Genomic DNA, 19,503 nt, shown 5'->3' with positions numbered 1-19,503 from the left:
CATTCAGCTTTTTATTTGGGAGCAGGAGCTGTACAGTGTGGATATGAAAAGGATAAGGTGTGTAGGGGGAATAGTGGCAGAGATAGCAGCACCAGCAGTGACAGTACACCATGGAGCAGACAAGGTAGCAAGTAAGTGTGCACGCGGCTGTGTTTGGCTAGTAGTCATGATAGTGGCAGATATTTAGGGGTAATGGTATTGGCTGTAGGGGTAATGGAAGTGGCAGTAGGGAGATTAGCAGCCGAGAGTAGCAGCTGCAGCAGGTAGAGAACATGATAGTAGGCAAAGAGCGGCAGTGGAGTGAAGGGTCTGGCTATCAATAGCCACCGTCAGTAATTGCAGAGCTATTCATCATCCTCAGTTGGAGGGGTGTGAGAATCCTCATGGATCCATAACTGATTTTTTACATTATTGATGTTTGTTTTGTACACTGATAAATCCTCTCTAAGATGACACTGACTTGACAAGACCAATGGATGGGATATGGAAAAAACTGCGGCTGATGGCATAGAGAAGAATTACATTTTAGAAAAGAATCCATTTTTTGGGGAAAGCACGGAACTGAGGCACTACGGACACCTGGCCAAAAGTCCAATAGATGTGATATAGCAAGATCTGTGGCTGATGGAATAGAGAAGAATTAACTTTTAGAGAAGAATTACATTTTGGAGAAGGTATAGAACTGTACCACTATGGACATCTGGCCAAATGTCCAATGGATGGGATATGGCAAAAACTGTGGCTGATGGCATAGAGAAGAATTACACTTTAGAAAATAATTACATTTTGGGCAAAGCTTAAAACTGCACCACAATTACAACAACTAAATTGTATAGCAGCAATGGCACCACTAGCAACTTGGCCAGGTGAGAGTTTAGGTTTTGGCCACACAGTCCATTATTGGTTACTGACAGCAGAGCAGAGAAGGAGGAGTTTGAGCGGGAGAACAAGAAACTGATGTTGAGGATGATGATGAGGACTATAATGGTTGTGGTTGCAACCTGACTGCCACACAGAAGACTGGGAAAAGGAGGACAGAATTGTTCCAATTGCTGACCAGTTCTATTTTCCCACTGGATCTGGTGATGCCGCCACATGACATTTCAAAAATACGACAATTTTGTGGACAGCTAGCCAAAAATAATAATACTATAGAACAGAATAAAATTTGAGTGAAAGCAAGGAACTGTGCCACATTTACCACAACTAAGCGGTACAGCGGCAGCTGCACTGTCAGCAACTTGGCCAGTTGGAAGTTCAGCTTGTACACAAGCTAACTGCTGGTCTTAAATAGTTTCCTCTTTGCCAGGAGTCTAAGCAGGAGAAGAACCAGCTCATGATAGTAACAAGGACACTGTAGATATGGCCTGGCTGCCACAAAGAAGACCAGTCAGTTTGATTTTCCCACAGGATCCGGTGATGCCGCCTCATGTGCTGCAATACAGCACTGATACCTATGTTTTTGTTTAAACTCCTATGACTTATTTTGATCCTGCAGATCATGCACATAGCTGTGTTTTTTTGTACTGGATTTGTGGAGAAAAAGCACCATGTAGGAGATACTCGCACAAAGCTAGTGGAAGAAAAGCTTGGTGTAGGTCTGGCACATTTTGAGCCTTCATCCACAGTATCAGCAGCATCACCAATTTCTCAGCTGACCACAATCGAGGCAGATCTGGCCCTGCCAGTTCTTTTGGAGGTTATGGCTGTAGGTTGCCTTCGCTCTTTATTACTGCCACGGCCACCAATGTTTTCCTCTGATTTCTCCTCCTTCTCCACAGGACCCCGGTCCAGCTCTAAGGTCCTATTCAACACACAATCATCATCATAGTTGTCACCATCCCCTCCCTCAACTTTTATCAGACATGTGTAATATGTCATCAATTCCCTGCTCTGTATTTGCCACTATTGCTTCCACTGCCCCTAGGCCATCATCATGGCTACCATGGCTACAAGTGCCACTACTACCACCACCACTAAAACAGCTATGCATGGAGTCCCCTGCCTGATGCTTTTCGCAGAAGTCATCAACAGGAATACTCTCTTGAGTATCTTCCATAGAGTGTGGGCCTTTGTTGCCTCTTCTTAGGGAAAAAGAGGAGAAGGCAATGAAGACAGAAATTATGCAACCAAATGGCTTTTCTGGGGCTGCAAGAGCGAGCAGCAGAAGGAATACTATGACTCCTGGCGCCAAGGCACAGCATCAGTCTCAAAGGTGACTTGACACCTTTCTGCTGTGACTGAGAGGAGTGAGCCTTTGGGTCAACAATATCTTCCTCTTCTTCCTCAATAATAATGTGACTCCTGTTGGAAAGCCTTTGCTATAAATGAACAGTATCTTGCAGTAATACAATGCATGCAATAAAATTACTATATTAATGATGTTATTGCATAAAAATGCCTTTGCAACTTTTCTGTAACTGAATGCTATCTTGCTGTAATACAATGTGTTCAATAACACTGGTATACTGATGGAATAATTGCAGTAAAATGCCTTTGCTGTAACTGAACAGTATATTGCAGTAATACATTGTATTCAATAGCAAGGGTATACTAATTGCGTTATTGCAGTAAAATGCCTTTGCAACTTTGCTATACGTGAACTCTATCGTGCAGTAATACAATACGTTCGATAACACACTTACAAATGGCATTATTGCAGTAAAAAGTATTTAATGCTATAACTGAAGGTTATTTGCAGTAATACAATGAATTTAATAACACATGTATACTAATAGCATTATTGCAGTAAAATGTCTTTGCAACCTATGCTGTAACTGAAAGCTACCTTCATTAATGCATTTCATTCACTTACACGAGTATATTAATGATGTTGCATTCCTCACTCTCTATGCTAAGCTTTCCCTGATAAAAGTCAAAATTTATCCAATTATCTCCCTGCTCTCTCCTTATAGTGTATCCCCAGTACAGCTTGGTTTCTGATTTGTGTCTGTTCTGCAATTGCTTTATGGCAGACACGGCCGCAACACATGTTCTCCGGTTGCATATGAAACACAGAATGGCCATTCCATTGGTTTCTCAGCAGCAGGACCTGTTATAATTCTGCTCCTGATCAGGCCGTCTGTCATCCTCTGAGCCATGGTCATGTAGTCCTCCATCTCCTCCCTTGCTGTTATTTTCCCTACCAATTTTTGCAGCAAAATGGCGCTGGGCAACGTATTTGCATGATTAGTCTGAAGCGAATTGCAAAAATCGTCGGATTCATCTGGCAGACAAATTTATACCCATAACAAATCCGATGAGCTTAGATTTATCTTTAGTTTACAAGGACAAAATTAATTATTAATGAATTAAAATCCCAGCAATAGTCATATACTTTATGCTTTAAAGGGGTTGTCCAGAATTTTACTATAAGTGGTCAATCCTCAGGATAGGTCATCAACATCTGATTGGCAGGGGTCTGACATCGCTGCCAATTAGCTTTTCTGTATTTGCTCTGGCACTGACAATTCAGTCCATTGTGTAGTAGATGAAGCTGGTTATCAAAGCACTGCTCCCATTGAAGTGAATGGGAAGAGCACTGCACTAACCAGCTCCATTCATTATATAATAGATGGAACTGTGTGGCCCCGGAGGACATATTTTTGGCATTCGAGTTGATGAAATACCTACGATCTCAAAGTTGCCTTATTCAATTTTGTGTAATGTTCTGTACAGATCTATGTTACAGAAAATGATTGGGACATTTCCATATATGTGATTACCAAAATAGCTGATTATTCTGTCTACGAAATTTAAAGAGTTAAAAATTAAGGCCACATAATAGAAATTATAGATTGTATTTTACTAATAAGACCTTCAAAAATAGATGTCTACTTCTGCTAACAGCTAAAGCGAAACTGGTAAAATATTTGTTTTAAATTATTAACTGAACAGCCTCCTAAGTTTTGTGATAAAAATCTTGGAGACACTCAATACTAAGGGAATGGTGAAAATAATTAGCAAGAGGAAGAAGGGGCAGGAATCCAGTGCTAATTTTTTTTAATTTTTTATATTATGAACAATGGGAGAAGGCTGGGGAAGGAATTCTGATTTCTCCTTCAAATTTTTAGCTGTTTAAGCTCAATAAGGCTCTTGTTAAGAATAGATTTACCCTTCATTCATCTAGTAAAAACACTATTAATGTGGGAATTTATTTCCCTGCACCTCCTGGGATCCGAAATCAAGCTATAGCAGGAGCAAGAATGCTGAGCGGAGACTTGCTAAAATAAACTCTAAAATGAAGTCTTCTCCATAGTTAACAAAAAAAAAGTTAACTAAAATAATTAATGAATGCACATTGAAGTTATATATATATGCACATTGGAATGCAAAAGTCTGGGCATCCCTGGTCAAAATTACTGTTACTGTGAACAATCAAGCAAGTTGAAGCTGAAATCATATCCAAAAGGCTTAAAGTTAAAGATGACACATTCCCTTTGTATTTAAGCAAAAACATTTTTTTTTTCATCTTTTACATTTTTGAAATAACAAAAAAGGGCCTAAAGCAAAACTTTGGGCATTCTGCATGGTTAGTACTTAGTAGCACTGCCTTTGGCAGGTATTACAGCTTGTAAATGCTTTTTGTAGCCAGCCAATAGTCTTTCAATTCATGTTTCAGAGATTTTTATCCATTCTTACTTGCAAAAGTCTTCAAGTTCTGTGAGATCCCTCAGCCTCAGCTGCTCTTTTGTGGTCTATCTATAGATTTTCAATGATGTTCATATCAGGGGATTGTGGGGGCCTTGATAAAACCTTCATCTTGTACCTCTTGAGGTAGTCTATTGTGGATTTTGATCATTATCCATTTGTAGACGCCATCCTCTTTTCAACTTCAGCCTTTTACAGTTGGTGTTATATTTGCTTCCAGAATTTGCTGGAATTTCATTGAATCCATTCTTCCCTCTACCCGTGAAATGTTCCCTGTGCCACTGGCTGCAACACAACCCCAAAGCATGAGTAATCCACCCCATGCCTAATGATTGTAGAGGTTCTCTTTTCATTAAATGATGTGCCCTTTTTCTCCAAATATAACTTTGCTCATTGGGGCTAAAGAGTTCTATTTTAACCTCATTGGTCAACATGGTTTCCCAACTGCATCAGGCTTGTTTAGATGTTCTTTTGCAAACTTCTGACACATAATTTTGTGGTGAGGACAAAAGAGAGTTTTTCTTCTGATGACTCTTCCATGAAGATCATATTTGTGCAGGTGTCGCTGAACAGTAGAACAATGTACCACAACCCCAGGGACTGGTAAATCTTTATGAAGGTATTTTGCAGTCAAGCGAGGGTTCTGATTTGCCTTTCTGGAAATCCTACAAACAGCTGTATCCCACAAATTTTGGGTGTTCCAGACCTTCTCTTGACCTCCACTTTTCTTGCTAAATGCCATTTCTTTATTACATTTCAAACTGAGGAAATGGAAACCTTAAAACACCTTCTCCTGCTTTGTGAACCTCAACATTTTTTCATTTTCAGAGTGTTAGGCAGCCGCTTAGAAGAACTCATGGCAGCTGATTTTTGGGATAAAGTTAGAGAAGTTTGGGTATTTATAAAGCTTTGACAATGATTCTAAATAAGCGTTAAAGGAGTTTTTCTTCTCGCCATTACTAAGGCGAGATGAGACACAGTGCCAACCACCTCCCAGCCTCAAAACAGCAGCAGTGCATGAGAGCTATGGAAACAACGTAGCAAAGCAATCTATACTGTTTCCCTAACTCAGAAACAACATAGCTTGTTGTGCTCCACTGTTTGCGTAGCGCTCATGCACCACAATGAAACAGCGAGTGCTGGAGAGCTCTATTGTTTCCCGGCCGGGAAAACATCCCAGTTTTTGCATGGCCAGTATACTCACCAAACATGTCACCCATTGAGAATGTTTGGGATGCTCTGGATTGGCGTATATGACAGCGTGTTTCAGTTATTGCCAATATTCTGCAACTTTGCACAGCTATTCAAGAGGAGTGGACCTTAACAGTGACCTCACAGTACCCCGCTGCCTTAACAGTGACCTCACAGTACCCCGCTGCCCCTTTAATAGTGGCCTCCCAGCCCCCCTCCCTTAACAGTGACCCCCACAGTGCCCGCCCCTTTAACAGTGACCTCCACAGCTGCGTGCCCTCTTAACAGTAATATTAACAGCACCCTCCCCTTTAACAGTGACCTCCACAGAGGTCGCCCCTTTATTAGTGACCTCCACAGAACCCTGTCTCCCTAACAGTGATTTCCCCAATTACCCACCCCCTTAACAGTGGGCTCCACAGCAGATGCCCCTTTTATAGTGACGTTATCAGTCCCCTGCCCCCTTAACAGTAACCCCTGATCACCCGCCCCTTTAACAGTGACCTCCACAGTGCCCAATCTTGTTAACAATACAGGGGTGTGGAATAATTGTGGTCCACCATTTTTCGATACTTCTTAACGCAAAGACACGACCTCAGGTAGTTGTAGATAGTTCCTTTATTGTTTAGAGTTGACAACGCATTTCAGAGTTGAAAACACTCCTTTTTCAAGTCTGGAATTAAAAATCAACGTCCTCTGTGCAGACAGTGCATTTTTATCAGCATTGAGAAAAATGCGGTCTGCACAGAGGATGTTGTTTTTTAATTCCAGACTTGAAAAAGGAGTGTTTTCAACTCTGAAACAATTTGTCACCTCTATATATAAGCAATAAAGGAACTATCTACAACCACCTGAGGTTGTGTCTTTCCGCCAAGAAGTATAGAAAAACGGTGGACCACAATTACTCCACACCCCTGCATTGTCTCTTCATTGCTACTCTGGAGGACTAGCAACCCTACAAACAAGAAGAGAAGGATACTGGCAGCACCAACCGTTGTCTAACCACATGCCTACACTAGTGTTGTGCCTATGCTTGCACAACACAAAATGGTGAGCACAACTTATTTTTCTTGTCAACTATTTACCCCAAAAACTATTACCCTATGAGCGCCTCTTCCCTTTCTGCCACAATTTCCATCTTGTTAACAGTGATATCCACAATAACCCACCCCCTTAACAGTGACCTCCACAGAGTGCCGTTCCCCTAAAATGTGACAACACCCCACAGTGAAGAAAAATGGCAGCAGTGAAGAAAAATGGCTGGGTTGTTATAGTAAACCTGGTGTAAAACTGGGTGTATATGCAGACTAAAGGCCTGCAGGCTTCTATTGGCTGATACAGATCATGTGATCATGTGTATGGCAGTTGGGATTATAAGGAGAAAGACCTGCAGGCTTCTATTGGCTAATGTAGGTCATATGATGGTGCCATAGTTGCATTTTTTGGGAATATCTAAGGAACGGTACGTACTAGAGAGCGGAGACCCGGTCTAAAACCTTCCTGGACACCTGATGTACCTGTGTGCCAAATTTTGTGATTGTAAATGCGATGGTGCGGATTCCTTTAGCGGACATACACATATACATTAACTCAGCTTTATATATTACATATAGTATATATTAGTATACTGAGTTGGAAAATAAAATATGTGCCTTTAGAGGGTGAACTTCAAGTTCTTAATACAGCACATTTCCGTTGAATAAATTATATTCAGCACAAGTTCATTTTCTGCCTGAAGCCTACTTCATCTCCAACAGTCTTGGTCTATTTTCTTCCTGCCAGTCTTAACCTGTACAGTACACTCATGGCAGTTTAATCTAGCAGATTTCCCATCTTCTTATTGTATTAAACCAACTTCTTTAATGGCAAATCTCAAAACTCTTTGCTCAATGAGGCTATCAGAACTGGTTTTCAGAATAGAACTATAGTCCCAGCAATTTACTGTGGCTGATTGTACTATGCTAAAAAAAATCTATGTCAAGCCTTTTTATTTTGCAGTACAATGGAAAAGACTTGCCTAAGGCTTTCCCTCCTGCAATGATTATTCATTTTAAAGAAGACATTTATCTCCACCGCTGTGTTCCTCTAGTCCTAGAAGCCAAAACATAAAAGTCACACTTCAGCAAATGACAATAGGAAAACTCTGGTTCACTCTTTAATATCTGGCAGTAAAACAGAAGTCTAATTCCCCGCAGGTTTGAACACAATTGCTCATTTCTGGATCAAAACCATTGAATGGTGTATGCATTTCCTCTACTAATTGTACAGTGACAGACTAATTCGACATATATTATTTAATTCTTATATGAATATAGACATGTCATTAGGATTACAGTGTGCTTTTCATGGTCTCTGTATGTTCGCATTATAAAAATCACATTTAAAAAAACTACACAATACTGAAAAAAAAAAAAAAATCTGTTTTAAAGAGAATCTGTAGTAATGCATGAGTAGTCCTGCACATGAGGAGTCCAGATTGCCATTTTTTTTCCAATTTCCCCGTTCCCTTGCTGGCAGCACTCAAAACTGTGCTAAAGTACATTGTCAGGACTGTTGTGCCATGCTAACAGCATCGAGGCGACTCCTATGTGCACGTGCAGCAGTCCCGACAGTGTATTTCGGTGCATCTTTAAACGCTGACTGTGGGGGAATGGAGGCAGCAGGAAAATAAATCTGGATTCCTTATCTGCAGTACTACTTATTGCCAGAAGAACTTGATCTCAGGGACTGTTCACATTGAGCACAGTAACACCAAAAGAGATAGGTCAAGTCTCAAAGGTAAGTTTATAATTCATAATAGGTGTGGTCCAGCCAATCAAAGAGAATTATTCTAGATTTATAATGTTGGTACATTATTGCCAAAAGTTCAGAATTTAGGTTTTGATGCATTTTTTGATTAGATGTTAGCACATATTCATTATTATTAATATTTATTTATGGATGCCTCTTTATTGTTCTGGGCAAATATCTAAATAAAAGATCTATGTAGGTTGTTATCCATTTATGGTCTTGTATAGTTCCCTCTTTTCTATTGGAGAGTAAAGTCAGGTGATCAAATTGCTTTATGGAGCTATTTGAGTCTTTTTAACTATTTAATGGGATGGATGTAATATCTGAATTATATGAGGTTTTAAAAGCATGTTTTATTTGCATTTGCATTTTATTTTTTTTACTTTTTAACTCTTAATGTGAATGTAAACATCTATTCTGGAAACTATGGGGGACATTTATTAAAACCAGCATACTGGTCTTAAGTCCCTCTGCGCTGCTGGAGGAAGCACCAAAGTTATGTAGAAGCACAAAACTCTACATAAGGTTGGCGCTTCCTCTAGCAGGCTGTGTGACAGACTTCAAGGGGTTGTCTCACTTCAGCAAATGGCATTTATTGTGTAGACAAAATTAATACAAAAACACTTACTAATGTATTATGATTGTCCATATTATTTCCTTTGCTGGCTTGATCTTTTTCAACACATTATGCACTTCTAGTTTCCATGGTTACAACCACCATGCAATCCAGCAGCAGTGGCTGTGCTTGCACAATATAGAAAAAAGTGCTGGACTTCGTGCACTCCCACAGTCTCGGCCACCAGAGGGGCCAGTGCTTTTACCTTTATTGTACAACCATGGTCACCGCTGATGGTGGTCGTAACCATGGAAATAAACAGTGTATAATGTGATGGAAAAATTAATCCAGCCAGATTTTGAGAAACAACCTCCTTCCCACAGTCAGAGCATTGAAGATGGGTCGTGGCTGAGTCTTCCAACATGACAATGACCCAAAGCACACAGCCAGGATAACAAAGGAGTGGCTCCATAAGAAGCATATCAAGGTTCTGGAGTGGACTAACCAGTCTCCAGACCTAAATCCAATAGAACATCTTTGGAGGGAGCTGAAACTCTGTGTTGCTCAGCGACAGCCCCGAAACCTGACAGATCTAGAGGAGATCTGCGTGGTGGAGTGGGTCAAATGAACCACTGGAAACGTTTGACCTCTGTAATTGCAAACAAAGGCTTCTGTACCAAATATTAACACTGATTTTCTCAGGTGTTCAAATACTTATGTTCAGCAGTGCAAAACAAATACATTTTTTAAAAATCATACAATGTGATTTCCTGTCTCTCAGAGTGGGAATGCACCTACAGTGTGAATATCAGACCCCTCCATGGTTTCTAAGTGGGAGAACTTGCAAAATTGCAGTATGTTCAAATGCTTATGTTCCTCACTGTATCTGTTAATAACTGTCCCCACATATATGTATGCCTCCGGAAGGTATAAACATGCTCTGGAAGAAGCAAATGTGAACCTCAAGTCAGGCATGTGGTACTGGCTCATGTTATATACTTGATGTCATTCTTTAGCTTGTAAGCACAATAAATATCTTGCATGGAGTGCATGTCCTTTTGGTATTTCACTAAGTCGGCGGCCTGTTCTCTGTATTCTCTTGTTTAGAATAGATTATATTTTGGCTGTTTGTTGATTGCAGTAAAATTCCCTGGACCTTCCTGTGCAAATAGAAGAATCGTACACCAGAGAGAATCTGACGTTCTTACTTATCAGCTCCAGCTAGAATATGATCAGTGACCTTTGTGTTTTGCATTATAGAGCACTATTACTTATGTATTATTGCAGATAATAGTCCAAGATTGTGGTGACAGATTCGCTTTAAAGAGATTTACCCTTTTTTTAAAATAAAAACTCAGAACTGCATGGTCAGGATTAAGACTTTATGTCGAAACGCGTAGACTGTTTGCTCTCTGGTCAGCTAATGGATTTTAAGATGATGCAATAAATGCTGGAATTTTAACAGTGACCTGATTGCTGGAATTTTGGCATTTTTGCACTTTGGCTGGATTGTTCCCTGGTCTGGAGTTTCTGTGCACAGCCGTGGCATGTAAGGGTGAGCTGAAATTATGTATTTGTTTGAGTATTTTGCATCTGTTACATAAATCAGATGTAAAATTTTTACTAAACTTAAAGGGGTTGTGCAGTGTCAGGATATTGATTTTGATATTGATACCAATTCTCAGGATAGGTTATCAATATCAGCTCAGTAGGGGTCTGACACCCAGGACCCCCGCCAATCAGCTGGTTGATGATCATGCAAGATCTGCATCATCTTCAAAGTTACCGCTCCCAACCAACTGAATGGAAGAGGAAGATGTAATTACACTGCATCAATGCAACAAGCTAAATGATGTGCAGTAGAGATGAGCAAAACAATTTTAATAGAACAGGATTTGTTTCACACTTTACATAAATGTATCCGCCAAATGAATCCAAAGCTTTTATGACTCACTTGGTATGAATCATGTAAAAACGCTGCCCGGCGCCATTTTACTGTTCATGTTAGCTGAAAAAAACACAAGGGAAGAAGAACAAGGATGGTCACAAGACATTGGGGGAAAGTGGAGGGGAGGGCTTGCCCTGATTGGCTCAGAGGCTGATATACAGCCTGGTCAGCCAATCAAGGGGAATTTACAGAATAACTCCCTGGATCAATAACCTGTAAAAAGTAAAGATTGTAAATAAATAAAAAATCTAACTTTTTCCCATATCCGCACATTTATAATTGGTTAAAAATGAAAAAAATAAAATACACTACACATGTTTGGTATCTCTGCATTGGTAACGACCTGATCTATAAAACAACCATGTTACTTTTCCATCACGGTCTTAAAAAAAAAGAAAAAAAAAAAAAAGAAATGAAAAACTATGATGGAATTGCAATTTTGAACACTTTACTTCTCAAAAAATTGTATCAAAAGTGATCATAAAAGTCATATGTACGCCAAAAGTGTACCAATCAAACCATCACCTCATCCCGCAAAAAAATGAGACACAAAACATGATTTAGTTTTTTTCAAAAATGCTCTTATTGTGTAAAACCAAAATAAATAACATAAAAATATAGACACTTTCGGTATCACTGCATCCATAACAACCTGCCCTATCACAATATCACATGATCTACCCCCTAATGTCAATGTCGTCAAACAATAATATAAAAACTGTGCAAAAACAACCAATTTTTTCACCATCTTGCCCCATTAAGTGTAATATTGAATGATCAAAAAATCATAAGTACCCAAAAATATACCAATAAAAACGTCAACTCTTCCTGGAAAAAAACTAGCCCCCGCACAAGACAATCATCAGGAAAAAAAAAAGGATGGCTTTCAGAAATTGGAGACAGAAAAGCATTATTTTTTTTCAAAAAAATATCACAAGATCTAACCTGTCAGATAAACATTGTAAAAAACTAAAAATAAAAACTGTGCCAGAACAGACATTTTTGGGTTACCTTGTATCACAAAAAGCGTAATATAGAGCAATCAAAAATCATACGTACCCCAAAATAGTATCAATAGAACTGTGACCTTAGTTTCCAAAATAGGGTCACGTTTTGGTAGTTTCTACTATAGGGTACATTAGGCTTCAAATGTGACATGGTGTCTAAAAACCAGACCAGCAAAATCTGTCTTCCAAAAACCATATGGTGCACCTTTCCCTCTGAGCCCTGCCGTGTGCGTTTATAGCTGTTTACGACCACATGTGGGATGTTTCTGTAAACTGCAGAATCAAGGTGATAGACATCAAGTTTTGTTTGGCTGTTTACCTTTGATGTTTTACAAAAATATAATTCTAAAAAAAAAGGATTAAAATGGAAAATCTGCCAAAAAAGTGAAATTTTTTAATTTCATCTCCATTTTCCTTTAATTCTTGTTGAACACCTAAACGGATAACAAAGTTAGTCAAATCAGTTTTGAATAATTTGAGTAGTATAATTTCTAAAATGGGGTCATGTATGGGTGGTTTCTACTATGTAAGCCCCATAAATTGACTTCAGAACTGAACTGGTCCTTAAAAAAGTGGATTTTGGAAGTCCTAAAAAAATTAAAATTACATTTTTAAAATGATGCCAGCATAAAGTAGACATATGGGGAATGTAAGGTAATAACTATTTTGTGAGTTATCACTATCCTTAAAAGCAAAGAAATTCAAATTTTGAAAATTAAACATGTTTTACAAATTGTTATGTAAATTTCAGATGTATTTATAAATGAAGGTGGTTTACATTGACTCAATTTTACCACTAACATGAAGTACAATGTGTCACAAGAAAACTGTCTCAGAATGGCTTGATTAAGTAAAGCATTCAAAAGTTATTACTACATAAAGTGACAAATGTCAGATTTGCAAAAATCTGCCTGCTCACAAAATTGCAAAATGGCCCGTCATTAAGGGGTTAATTGCGTTTTTCTACTCGATCTGACATTGCATATGGAAAGGCACAGGTAGCATGCAGGGTGATACAGTTGCCAAGACATACAACACCCGAGTGTCGTGTACATGGGCCCTACTCTAATCATAGCTCACTAAAGATAAAACTAAAGGTACATTAAATGTATTTGCAGTGCTATCATGATGCTTGTTCATGTAAATTCTAGTGTTGCATCATCATTTTAGGAATAAATTTGCTGTTAGAATCAGGCATTCTAAATGATGAACGTTAAACAAGTGTGACAAGAGAAAAGCGATGACTGATGAGAACTCAAAGTGACATTTCATTATGCTGCATCTTATACTGTTTATGTAATTAATAAGTTAATAATGATTAACTTTTCTTTTGTAACGAGCAGTGAACCATTACTTTCTGTTTTTCTGTTCAATCATAGGAGCAAAAAAACAAATTCAAGATGCTACACAATGGCGTCTGATGAAGAAGAAGAAGAAGAAGAAGAAAAAAAAAAGAAGAAAGAAGGAGGAAGAAGAAGGAAGAAGAAGGAAAGAAGAAGAAAGAAGAAGAAGGCATTTTTAGGGTAAAAAAATATTATTATTATTTTTTTGGGAGTAATTAAACTAAGCCAGAATTCTGGTGCACATGATATGCTTTACACTTAAGTGCTTTAGAATACTGTCTGCACCTCACTTGACAATGGGGCATGGCTTCTTATAAGAAAAATATGTGGCTTACTGGAAAGGTGGCATGGCTTAAGTAAAGTAAGCCAACCAACGCGCTAAGTAAGCCAACCAATAATCGGTATATACAGTAGCTAGACAAAAGTTTCTAAAAATGCTCCAAATTTATCATACAATTAAAGTCACTATGTTAAATTTGGCACATACTGTATTTTTTCGACTATAAGACTATACAATGCACCCCAGGTTTACACAACAGAAAATTCCTTCCTTGGTGGTTTAAATAAAGCCGTGAGGCGAAACCAAGGGGCGGACTGTCCATAGAACCGACAGGGAAATTTCCTGGTGGGCCAGTGACGAAGGAGCCGTCTGAGCCATCCTCACGGCAGCAGCAAGAGTAGTAATGGTCTAAAGCTTCCACAGTTAATTAATACTTGGGGGCATCAATCGCTTATGTACTTGGCCAGTGACTGCAGGTGACTCATAAATTCAGCTGTATTACCATCCTGAGGCAACTGGAGTAGGAGGATGCAATGTGGCAGCTGGCAATGGCCACCAGAGAGGGGCAGATTTTTGAGAAGTATTTTGTGCTGATAGAGCATTAGTTTGCGATGCACTGTGGTATCTGGCTCTTCTGAGGCATTATTTTGAGATTTAATGTGGTGTTTGGTTTTGGTGGGGCAGTATATTGTGCTGCACTGTAGTAATTTGCTCTGCTGGGGCGGTATTTTGTGCTGGCCCCACCAAATTGTGTTGACCCTGCCTTCTGTCAATTTGGACCCATCTACAACATGGGGCCACTTTATTAAAACATTTTCCAGAGACACTTTAAGTTTCCAGGCAGCCTTTCATCCAAGGTCAACAACTTTGTAGTCTTGCATAGCCCCTTTTAACCTTAGTGTTTTATCTTCTGACCATTGAAATAAACAGCAATGGAGCATGTTGTCATCTCTTGGAATGTATACAAGTAAATATGTCTCCTGCCTACAAAGTGTCCTACCATGTTTCTTTTGTTACATAATTTATTTTTTAGGTATTTCTTTTTTACTCTCCATGATCATGCATTTATACAAATATGCAGACACAGCTCCACATTATACACATTATAGATATGCAACTCTGCAGTATGAACATTATACACACCCAGCAGTGCACATTATACATACACATATCTGCAGTACACATATTATACACACAACAGTACTGTACGCACATTATGCACACAGAGGAATGCAGCACACACAGTTCTGCTGTACACACAGTTCCCCTGCATAAACACACAGCCCTGCTGTATACACACAGCATAGCTATACACAAATACAGTTCTGTTGTGCACACACAAAGTACACTGATACTCATACTGGTGACATCATCAAAGGTCCTTAAGTTGCATGGAGCTTTATTTATATTCCTTGCAGCTTGAAGACCTTCAGTATTTAGAGGACAATTTTTTTCACAGTCCTGTACATGATTGCTCACCCTTCTCTCCTGCTGTACTGATCACATAGATCAGAGTCGGGCAGGGGGAGAGAGAAATATGCAGACACACTCCTCTGTCACCGATCCAGCAAAGCACAGTACAAGTGTTCTGCCAGAACATCAACGAAGCAGTCAGGGAGGTCTGGCACTGTTGGACCACCCTGACTTCAGACTATGAGACAAAGGCACTTTTTACTACCTAAAAGAACAACACTGTGCAAATAAATAACACATACTACCATATTTATTAGTTTATGCTTAAAATACATATTAAAATAGATACATACCCACAATAAAAAGTGGGAGAACATGTGGAATCGGCTATCACTAATATAATCCAAAAATATAGCACAGTGTAAACCTACGGTATTATACAGGCCATAGTGGTTTACACTAATCAGGATCCCCCAATAGCAGGCCACAATAGGGGCAAGCCTCCCTGGCTAAACAGAAAAATAGGACCTCTCAGCATAAGTTAAGACATTTACATCTATAGTATCAATAAACATTTGGTCATTTAACCATGTTGTGTCTTTTTCTTGTGCTGCCATTTAAAACTTCACTTTTATTTTTTTAGTACTTAAAGGATAACTGTCATATTTTCATCAAAAAAATCAATAAAAAAAAGCTATCTTTAGTTTCTTCACTTACCACTGTTTTCCTTGAGTTTTCCCCTTAGTTACGGCTGTTTTGAATCCTACATTATGAGGATCTTCTCAAGATGGCTCCTCTGCCAAAACTGCATTGCCTCAGGTCACATACACACTTGCTGTAACCAGCAGCTTCCTGCCAACCAATTAGATTGGATTACTGAGAGACACGCCTCCTCACTCTGAAGCCTAATGCAATGTGAAGGACCGCCCCTTCTTTTTCTCTTTTCTTTTTCTTTTCTTTTATATATGTGCATACATAATCATAAACATAGTGAAATAAAAACCTTAAGCATAACAGAATGGGACAGTATTAATAGGAAAATGTTATGCATGGTCAATATTCTTAATATTATGATTAAAATATATATATATATATAAGTCCTGCCACATGCGCACAGCGAACTGAAGAAGGAAAATACCGCTAAGTTGACACGCATGCTTGAACTCCCCGAACCAGTGAGAGACTCTGGGAGATGCTATAGTGACGTAAACTGCAAGAGTGACACGGAGGAAAGGTGAGCCAATAGATGCAGATATTAGAAAGTAATGGGGGGATAAAGAAAGTAAGAAACTGCAAGATTCTCTTAACCATTATGTCATCATCCACCTAGCTAATAAAAGCTGGTCCCCCAACACACATGCCTGCATGTTCCCCTGAAGACGCTGGTTTTCCAGCGAAACATGTTGGGAGGCAGGGTGCTTTTTTGTGTGTGAATTTAGGCTCAGTAGAAAGCAGGCAGCATATAAGTAGATAGGAATAACTACTAATACAGTGGTGCCCAACCATTTTTCGTCTGAGGGCCGCACTAGACATGGTATAAATTTCACAGGCCAGAACCAGGTAGCTTTGCCAGAAAGAAATGCAAACACTGTGAGGGGGCACGTGTGAGCATTGCTAAAATACATAATACGTAGGCCTTCAAATCTGCGTTTGGAGCCTCTGTTGCAGATTCTGTCGAAAGAACAGACAAAAATGCCTTGTATGCAGCACTTCTGTGTCCGGTAAAAAGACAGGATCCCGAGCGGGAACTGAACGGATCCCATCATAGTCGGTGGAGTCTGTTCAGCTTCTTCCCTGTGGGGTGACAGCAGGAGGGGGGAGCAGGGTCACTAGTGGGGTGACAGGAGAAGGGGGAAGCAGGGTCACTAGTGGGGTGATAGGAGGAGGGGGGAGCAGGGTCACTAGTGGGGTGATAGGAGGAGGGGTATCAGAGTCACTAGTGGGGTGACAGGAGGAGGGGGGAGCAGTGTTACTAATGGGGTGACAGGAGGAGGGCGGAGCAGGGTCACTAGTGGGGTGACAGGAGGAGGGGGAAGCAGGGTCACTAGTGAGGTGATAGGAGGGGGGCAGGGTCACTAATGGGGTGACAGGAGGAGGGGGGCAGGGTCCCTAGTGGGGTGACAGGAGGAGGGGGAGCAGGGTCACTAATGGGGTGACAGGAGGAGGGGGGGGCAGGGTCACTAGTGGGGTGACAGGAGGAGGGGGGAGCAGGGTCACTAATGGGGTGACAGGAGGAGGGGGGGCAGGGTCACTAGTGGGGAGACAGGAGGAGGGGGAAGTAGGGTCACTAGTGGGGTGACAGGAGGAGGGGGGGCAGGGTCACTAGTGGGGTGACAGGAGGAGGGGAGAGCAGAGTCACTAGTGGGGTGACAGGAGGAGGGGAGAGCAGAGTCACTAGTGGGGAGACAGGAGGAGGGGGGAGCAGGGTCACTAGTGGGGTGATAGGAGGAGGGGGGAGCAGGGTCACTAGTGGGGTGACAGAAGGAGGGGGAGCAGGGTCACTAGTGGGGTGACAGGAGGAGGGGGGAGCAGGGTCACTAGTGGGGTGACAGGAGGAGGGGGGGCAGGGTCACTAGTGGGGTGATAGGAGGAGGGGGAAGCAGGGTCACTAGTGGGGTGACAGGAGGAGGGGGAAGCAGGGTCACTAGTGAGGTGACAGAAGGAGGGGAGAGCAGAGTCACTAGTGGGGTGACAACAGCCGCCCCTGGAGCCGGCCCCTCCTCCTTTCAGCTCCCGCCGGCTTCCCCTGCTGTAGAACCTCTATCACTCCAGCGCACGCCTATACCAACCAATAACAAAGCTCCTTGCTGTAAGGAGCTTTGCTATTGGTTATTTCAGGCACAGGCAGCATCGCTGCGCTGCCTGTGCCGTTCACAGCGCTCACTGTGCTGATGAACGTGGGGGGAAGTCTAAGGCGTATTGGTATGCCTTAGACTTTTTCCGGGGAGTCGCACGAGCCGCATGACACAGCTTTGCGGGCCGGATTTGGCCCGCGGGCTGTAGGTTGTGCATCACTGTACATATAGAATCCAAATGTAGCAATATACGGCCAGCCTGAGCGCTCATAGGCTGGACCTGCTACAATAGTATCTAAAGATTGAAACGTTGCTGTGCATAAAGATAAACAGCGAGTGTATATAAACTCCTGAAGGAATCAGTATTCCTAGCTGCCTGCTCTATACCTACTGAAGGTTTTAGTGTACAGTGTCTGTTATAAAAAGCCAGCAAAAGCTGGATTTTTAAGTACTAAAAAATAAAAGTCAAGTTTTAAACAGCAAGAAAAAGACGCAAAATGGTTGAATGACCAAATGTTTATTGATACTATAGAGCCTTCCTTGCTTCACCAGCGATGCTAGGGAGGCTCATCCCTGTCGCGGCCTGCTACTGGCTGCTCCTCTGTCGACTGATGCTTTGATTCATGCGATGAGGAGATGCAGCAGCGGCCGTGCGGGGATCAGGAGCAACGTGGGTGACAGGAACATGTGCTAGACTTTGGATAGCCCCTTTAACAACACTGGTAGATAACAAATAAACAGAAGTCCAACTGACCAATAGATGACAAGAACCAAATGAGGCTGCTAAACGGAAGACAGCACAAATGGATGCAGGATATATCAGATAGTCAATTAATAGTATACAAACTGGGAGCAAATGAATGACGGTAATCAGAAATAAATACTGGATGAAATTGACCCTAATCTGCAATACTGACCCTAGCAAGAGAGCAAGAAGGCTCTAGCACCCAGAGGAAAAAAAAAATAAAATAAAAAAATTCAGCAAACACAGCATCAGCAAACAGACAGATTCCACAGGGAAACATCAAACTTCAAGACTAGAAAGCAAGGTAAGGGCTAGAAGGACTCTAAGAACCAAATTACACTGAACAATCTAGTCCCTGAACAAGAACTAAGGAATAACAAAAATTCTTGATACAAATATACAGAGCTTAAACTACACACACCACCTTTAGTGCAGAGAGCAGAAATATTTAAAGGACTGCTAACCAGTCATGGACTCCCTCTTAGGCTTGTTTCACATGACCGTGTGTCCCCCGTGGCAATATTGCAGCCCACATATGGCGGGTCCGCAATATACGGGGCACCGGCCATGTGCATTCCGCATTCACTTGAATGGATCCGGAAATCCAGAGATGCGGTCCGGAACAGAACGAAACCACAAAACGGAAGTGCTTCTGTGAGGTTCTGTTCTGCTCATCCGTTCCACAAAAATATAGAACTTGTTCTATCTTTTTGCGGAACGGAGGGATCGCGGAACCCATTCAAGTGAATGGAGTCGCGATTCGCATGCGACTGGTCCACCGTCAG

The 19,503-nt window shown here is 41.0% G+C and overlaps 1 protein-coding gene across 1 annotated transcript in view; it reads right to left on the bottom strand.

Annotated features, from left to right (window-relative positions):
- SYNDIG1 (synapse differentiation inducing 1) overlaps positions 1–19,503 on the bottom strand; it is a 348,350-nt gene that overhangs the window by 182,746 nt on the left and 146,101 nt on the right. The window lies entirely within an intron of this gene.

This window comes from Bufo gargarizans, chromosome 4, assembly GCF_014858855.1.
Source record: "Bufo gargarizans isolate SCDJY-AF-19 chromosome 4, ASM1485885v1, whole genome shotgun sequence".
Classification (NCBI taxonomy): domain Eukaryota; kingdom Metazoa; phylum Chordata; class Amphibia; order Anura; family Bufonidae; genus Bufo; species Bufo gargarizans.
The sequence above is the reverse complement of the archived record's forward strand: the minus strand, read 5'-3'. Positions and strand labels throughout refer to the sequence as shown.